The 6,000-nt window shown below is 41.4% G+C and overlaps 1 protein-coding gene and 1 long non-coding RNA gene across 7 annotated transcripts in view; one reads left to right on the top strand and one right to left on the bottom strand.

Annotated features, from left to right (window-relative positions):
• Positions 1–1,925: 1,925 nt before the first annotated feature.
• LOC107274943 lies at positions 1,926–5,184 on the bottom strand. 4 transcript variants are annotated; one of them, XR_003058114.1, is made up of 6 exons: positions 4,846–5,184; positions 4,578–4,748; positions 4,264–4,447; positions 3,784–3,980; positions 2,587–3,442; positions 1,926–2,503 (listed from the first exon to the last, which is right to left on the bottom strand). It is a non-coding gene; the product is annotated as an uncharacterized LOC107274943 (long non-coding RNA). The 4 variants fall into 4 exon arrangements; XR_003058113.1 differs by having other exon boundaries at positions 4,264–4,577; positions 4,695–4,748; XR_003058115.1 differs by lacking the exon at positions 3,784–3,980 and having other exon boundaries at positions 4,264–4,577; positions 4,695–4,748.
• Positions 5,185–5,268: 84 nt separating this feature from the next.
• LOC107274941 (tensin) overlaps positions 5,269–6,000 on the top strand; it is a 71,497-nt gene continuing 70,765 nt past the window's right edge. For all 3 annotated transcript variants that reach the window (XM_015754553.2, XM_025079756.1, XM_015754552.2), the window contains exon 1: positions 5,269–5,572. The gene's annotated coding sequence lies outside the window, so the exon portion shown is untranslated. The remainder of the gene's footprint in view (positions 5,573–6,000) is intronic.

The following is a 6,000-nucleotide window of genomic DNA, read 5'->3' as shown; positions in this document are numbered from 1 at the left end:
CGGGTAAACAGCCGCACGTGACGTGCATACTGGAAATATTAAACTCGCCTGCAACACCTGGTCAATTCTGAAGAGTCCTGGGTGTTCGAACACTCCTCGGTGTGCATTGCCAAGCGAATTGGCGGGAAATTTAAAAATAAAAATAAATTTAATAATAAATTCAAGGCTCCTTGTACGCTTAGCGTGTGAATCCACTTCAACACTTCTATACGGTTACGCATTGACTTACGCACTTTTCCTTCAGCAATAAAATGAATGCGCGTCTGGATATATTCTCTGCTCAAGAGGTGCGCTGCTAATGAACGCAACAAGAGTCAGAGACTCGACTAAGAAATACATCATGGCCACTCGAGAACGAGTACGCTTAATATCTAAACAAACGTCCTCGTGAAAACTTGACCCAGGACAATGGGCCTTTAGCACGGAGCAACTGAGAAAAAGGGCCCACGGTCTCTTTTTTGCTCCGGCTGGATCGCACGACATCTGGGCTACGACGCAAAGAGCGTCGCGACGTTCGGACGTCTAAAAACGCTATCGAGTCATCTCGGATGGCCGTTTCTCCTCCTTTGCTACACTTTTTTTACCTCCTCTCCAGTTTCTCTTTTTTTTTTCTTTTTTTTCCTCCTCCAACGTTTTCTTAGCCTCTATGCACTTTTGTCATCGACACGGGATCTCCACGGCTTCTCGATGCGAATCTGACAAATGGGTCAAGCCTTGCCTACGTCACTAACGAATCGCGTTACTCTAGTTTCTCGGGAGGACACGTTGTTTCCGGTGACAAGGGCGGAGGACAAAGAGCGCATCGCGAGCATGATGGTCCATTAGCTTACTCCCTCATTCGGAAGAGCATTATTTACGATTCCCTTTTTTCCCCTTCCCCCACTGTTTATCCCCCTCTCTCTGTTCTTTTTGTTCGCGTCGCTCAATGCGCCTAGCGAAATTCTATGGGTGTGTTTACGGAAAGAATAATATCCGCCGGAAGAGTTATGTGTCATTCGGTGATCCCAGCTTCGCTAATGAGCCACGATTGTACGTATCTATGAACTTCAATTGGATAAAGAGACGCTTACGATTCATAGAGAAACGCCGACCTCGTAAAATCGACAGATAGTAAATGAACTTTCCCCCATGACTCAGAGTACGCGACTATGAGTATACGTGTGGCAGATATTTTATGAGGGTCCCAGGTAGGTACGGCCATATAAAATTGCAGGGTGCGTTCACAGGGGTTAACACGCAGACAAAATAATGACAATAATTCAAAAAGGGGCACAGCGCCATTACCAATCTAACCATAAGAAAGTCGACCTAATAGAAATAAATTCTAGACTTTCTCCCCCTACCTCACCCTAAAAATCCCCCATAAGAAGCGTCATAAATCCGTATACGCACTTCCGAAAGAAGTCATTGGTACATGGTACCATACATAGTGTATGATACCGCAACCGGAAGTCAGTTGATTATTTAATCGACACGACACGAAATTCCTATTTTTCACAGGATCCCATAAAACGGTTGTTAATAATCGATATAAATGACAGGTCATAGGTCCATCCATCTTCATAAGAATTGAACTCTGAAAAGAAATGACGTATCTATATAAATTATGTACCAATGAAATAAATTCAGTACCATAGACAGTGGTGTGCATTATGCTTTCCTCTATAGGAAACGGTACACTTCCGGTGTAACGTATGGCATGCGAAATGTCCCATAGTCGTAAAACAGTTAGATTGGCACGCGTGAGTGAGTTTACATAGTCACATATTATACGCATCGCATATGTTAACACATCTAAACCCAACATCAGGAGGCACCATGATATCATAGAAGGTGTCACGTTTATTTGGATCCACGGTCACTGCGTGGGCTAAAGAGCGCGCTGACCCCTTAACTTTATACAAATGAGATAAACACGGCCATTATTTCAGGATCTGATTAAAGAATGATTTTAAAAAAAAAAAATTACATGAATAAAATCATCAGATGACAGAATAGAAACGGGAAGTTTCTCTTTGTACAGGTTAATAACTTTATATTGACCTCAATGACCATGTAAAGTACTAAATAAGATGAGGAAGCCACCTTGGATCAGATTGGTTATTAACTATGCAGGGTGATCTAGATCATCGATCCAGATCGAAATGGGCCTTACACACATTATATATCTATAGTAATATTCGGTTATAGATTGGCATCCATGTTATTGGTCCATGCGTGAATGTATCAATAGGCTGACTCATTCTGTCTCCTATATACCTGTGTGTACATTCGTGTGTAGAAAATCAAAATGTCCCTAGGATCATTCCGGTCATCGAAATCCTGGTCCAGCTGAAAGGATTGACAGTCTGCAGTTTTGACTCTTTGGTCAGCTGCTAGCTCAGACATTTTGTAATGGATATGGATTGTTTTCACTTTGTCGCAACGTGGCTGCATGTAACGTCTGACCGATGCAATTGCTGAATCGTGTATAAAATTTCGCTCCGTGACTCCATTGCTTCATCTAAAAAGTTAAACACGACGAGCATTAAATGACGTCTAGCAATTCAAGAAAATCATTTCTAAATGTAATGGGGATGACGTTACCAGAACCCATCCAGATGTCCGACCGGAAGTCCAGGTGTGAGCAATCGCGCACGTGTCCCTCCTCCTCCTAGCGCGCATGCGCACCGAATCAATTGAACGCTCAAGCATTTTCGATCCCTCGAGCAGAATGGACTTAGGGCCTTATGCCCTACTTAAAAATATACTCACCAACTCCCACTACAAATGTTTCCATTTCTCTCATTCACACTTTGTCGCTGCGTATACATTTGGCTCGAGCTTACATTTTCTTCGGTTCTTTTCATGCGCACCCGTAAGGCCCCCTGTTAGTGCGGCCCTGCTGAATGGGCATGACATCCAACCAGACCGGCATTTCTCGGTTCCTATGGCCCGAAGAACATCTGTGCGAAACTGACACTCGACACTTAAAAGGATTGCACCATCCACATACAGACAGTTGTGCGCATACACACTGAATCCACCATAGAATTAGGGGCTCTTTGAGGGCTGTGGCGCCATTGTCAATTTTCGGACCATTTCGAAGTAATTGGCACGCGTACATTTACATTGGCTGCTATTTTAACCGCAACGTTAATACGTATATGTGCTCAATGAGCATTGCTCATATGCACGTATATTCATTGGTACTCCATTAACGTCACACGAATCGTACCAATCGCTAGCGCCTTAAGCTTAGTTCATAAATTCCCATAATGCACCTCACGCCCACTCTACCGAAGTACATAAAGCTGCTGGGGCACATGGGTTCACAGCCAAGAAACGTTCTTTACGCTCGATTCACATGAGACCCGCTGCTACATAAATTTCAATGCCGTTCCCCTAGCCCAGTTTTGGGCTAATAATTGTAGTTACGCGTGATACTGCGCAGTAGGATTCCCTGTAACATACAAAAAATTGACCTCGTTAATTAGGTCGTATCTATTATGTTATATGTATTGTTGCCTTGTACATAGACATAATACACATATTTGGATAACATATGTGCCATGTGTTTTTCTATCGTGGAACCAAGCGAGTACGATAACTGCGATTGTATTTCGAAATCCTGTAGTACTTTCAATACTTTTGACATGTTTACGAGCGGCGACGAGACACTGGCGAACCCTATAAAAATTATCAAAACGAAAAATAATGAATTTTGACGCGATAATGTGAATACCAGGGAAACAAATAAGAAACGTATAGACTTGTGTTCAAATAGCGAGAGAAAAAATTTACCAGATATCATGTGGGATATATATTATAAGATCGTTTGGATGACTGGTTACTGAGTCTGAGGAAGTCATTAGTTTTAATGACGTTTACACTCATTTTATATACGAATTTTGTAATTCTGTGGAATCTGGTATAACGGGTATTAAGATACACCTGCGTTCTTTCTGGTATTTCAAGAGTTTTGAGTTTATCCAGAAGTTCTGTAATTAAAAAAAAATAACAGTTATTGACATCCGCTGATTACTGTTGTTAATAAATATTCTTATCGCTTATTATTCATTAATCAAACAAATAGTAAATTAATAAATCATATATACACTCAAATAAAAATTATCAACAACAAACACCAGACGAAACAACCCTTAGTACTTTACGTTAATACTAGCTATACTCAACTAACCAAACAATGATAAAATTAAGCTCTGACGGATTTCCCAAAAATCTGTCAAAAAAAATGAGAAAGAGATGAAAAAGTATATCTACCAAATAGTCATGTCTGCAATGGGTGCACAAGCATCGGTAGACGCACGGATTAAATTCCATAGGAGGATTATCCCTGAGGGTGGTAGATGATGATGGGCATCGTGCCCAAGAGAGCGGATTAGACTAGCACGGAGTCTACCTGGTACTAGTAGCATGGTAGTCAGCGACGCTTTGAAAACCGGCCCTGAGGAACATTACGGAAGCTCGTAACCTGGCATAACCTTAACGCGATGTGTGGCCTCCAGGTCGATTCGTGTATTCTCTTGCGATACGGCTCTATATTATTGTACATACGACTACAACTTGGTACGTACCTGAAAGGCAAGAACATACGCACATGTAAAAACATACGTAACGAAACACACGCGTGAATGCATACAGAGATACAAAAAATAAACGTGGGTGGAACGGAGTCTAGACGTGGATATTACGTTTTCTTCAAGGATCGAATAAGGTTACGTCACGATTCCCAGTGTTGTGTCCAACTACAATAGATATTTACCTACCGTTAAAAAAGTTCTAACGAAATACATCGACGCGTGAGAAAAATATTACGTTAGGTTATCCGAAGGCATTACTTACGTTTCTGTTCTGATTATTATAGAATCCATTGCAGTACAGCACTCATTTACCTATTCCGTTCGTTAACGACGTGTAAACTTAATTAGCGAGTAACAGCTGTCACGGTAAAGACTTCGAGCCAGGCTAATTTAAAAATGTACGTCTACGGTAAAGAGATCGTTCGAGAAGCGTAGTGATACTCGGGAATGCAAGATGGCGCCTACGTCGAGTGACAGTTTTACGCTTGTAAAGTTGAGTGCAGTGGGTAATCGTGAAACTGGAGAGGAATCGTCCGAAATGAGATGCCGCATTGTGGAGCATAGAAGAGATTGAGTGAACTAGTGTATACAGTGGAGAATTCCTGACGCAGTGGCTCGTTGTGGATGGTTGCTTCTTTCTATCCTTCCGTCCGGAGGCCATGCTTGCTTCTCTTCGGCTCGCCGGTATTTTCTGTCAGTCGACGGCAGACCGCGGGACGAGCTGGTCGAATCCGTTGGAGAAAAGTCGAGTTTGAAAATATATCGGGCGAGGCGTGTGACGTTTGTACGATAAATTGATCCTTACGAAATTAGTGTATGATAGCTCGTTTGTCGATGCGCTTTTTTTTCTGTAATTTTCTTCAATTCAGAAACGGTGGATTAAAAACGAGATCGGTATCGATTCTGTAAACACAGCTGATAGATACGAATGAATGAACGGTGGAAGAGAAGAAAAAGGAAGAAAAGACGAGAATAATTGACACGTGGATGTACGTCTCTTTGTTTATATGGTTTCTGTTTGTTTTATCCGACTGGAATAACATTTTTCACATTTCTCTTTTACATTGCACTATGATCGTGACAGGATCTAATAAATTTTGATCGTGATCGTGATTAGAGGATTCGGATATAGTATTGGTAGGAGAAAACGATCGAATCGGTTTGATCTACCGATCAAGGACTTTATTCAAGCCGTAAATAAAGCAACCGCGATATGGCTTTCGTGTTTCGTTTTAATTGAAACGTCCCTATCGCTTGAGCATTAATAACCGTGAAGTAATAGTGCTAGTGGCACAAGTAGTTGTACTAGAACGATAATAATAATAATGAAAGATTTTCTTTCGGTATTCACTAGGAGGAGTCGAGTGAATTAAAACGAAGAATGCATTCAGTTTCTCTATAGTCATTTTATCAAACT

Source organism: Cephus cinctus, unplaced genomic scaffold (assembly GCF_000341935.2).
Source record: "Cephus cinctus unplaced genomic scaffold, Ccin1 Ccin1_scaffold0123, whole genome shotgun sequence".
Lineage (NCBI taxonomy): Eukaryota > Metazoa > Arthropoda > Insecta > Hymenoptera > Cephidae > Cephus > Cephus cinctus.
Note: the sequence above shows the minus strand (reverse complement) of the source record. Positions and strands in the feature narration are given on the sequence as shown.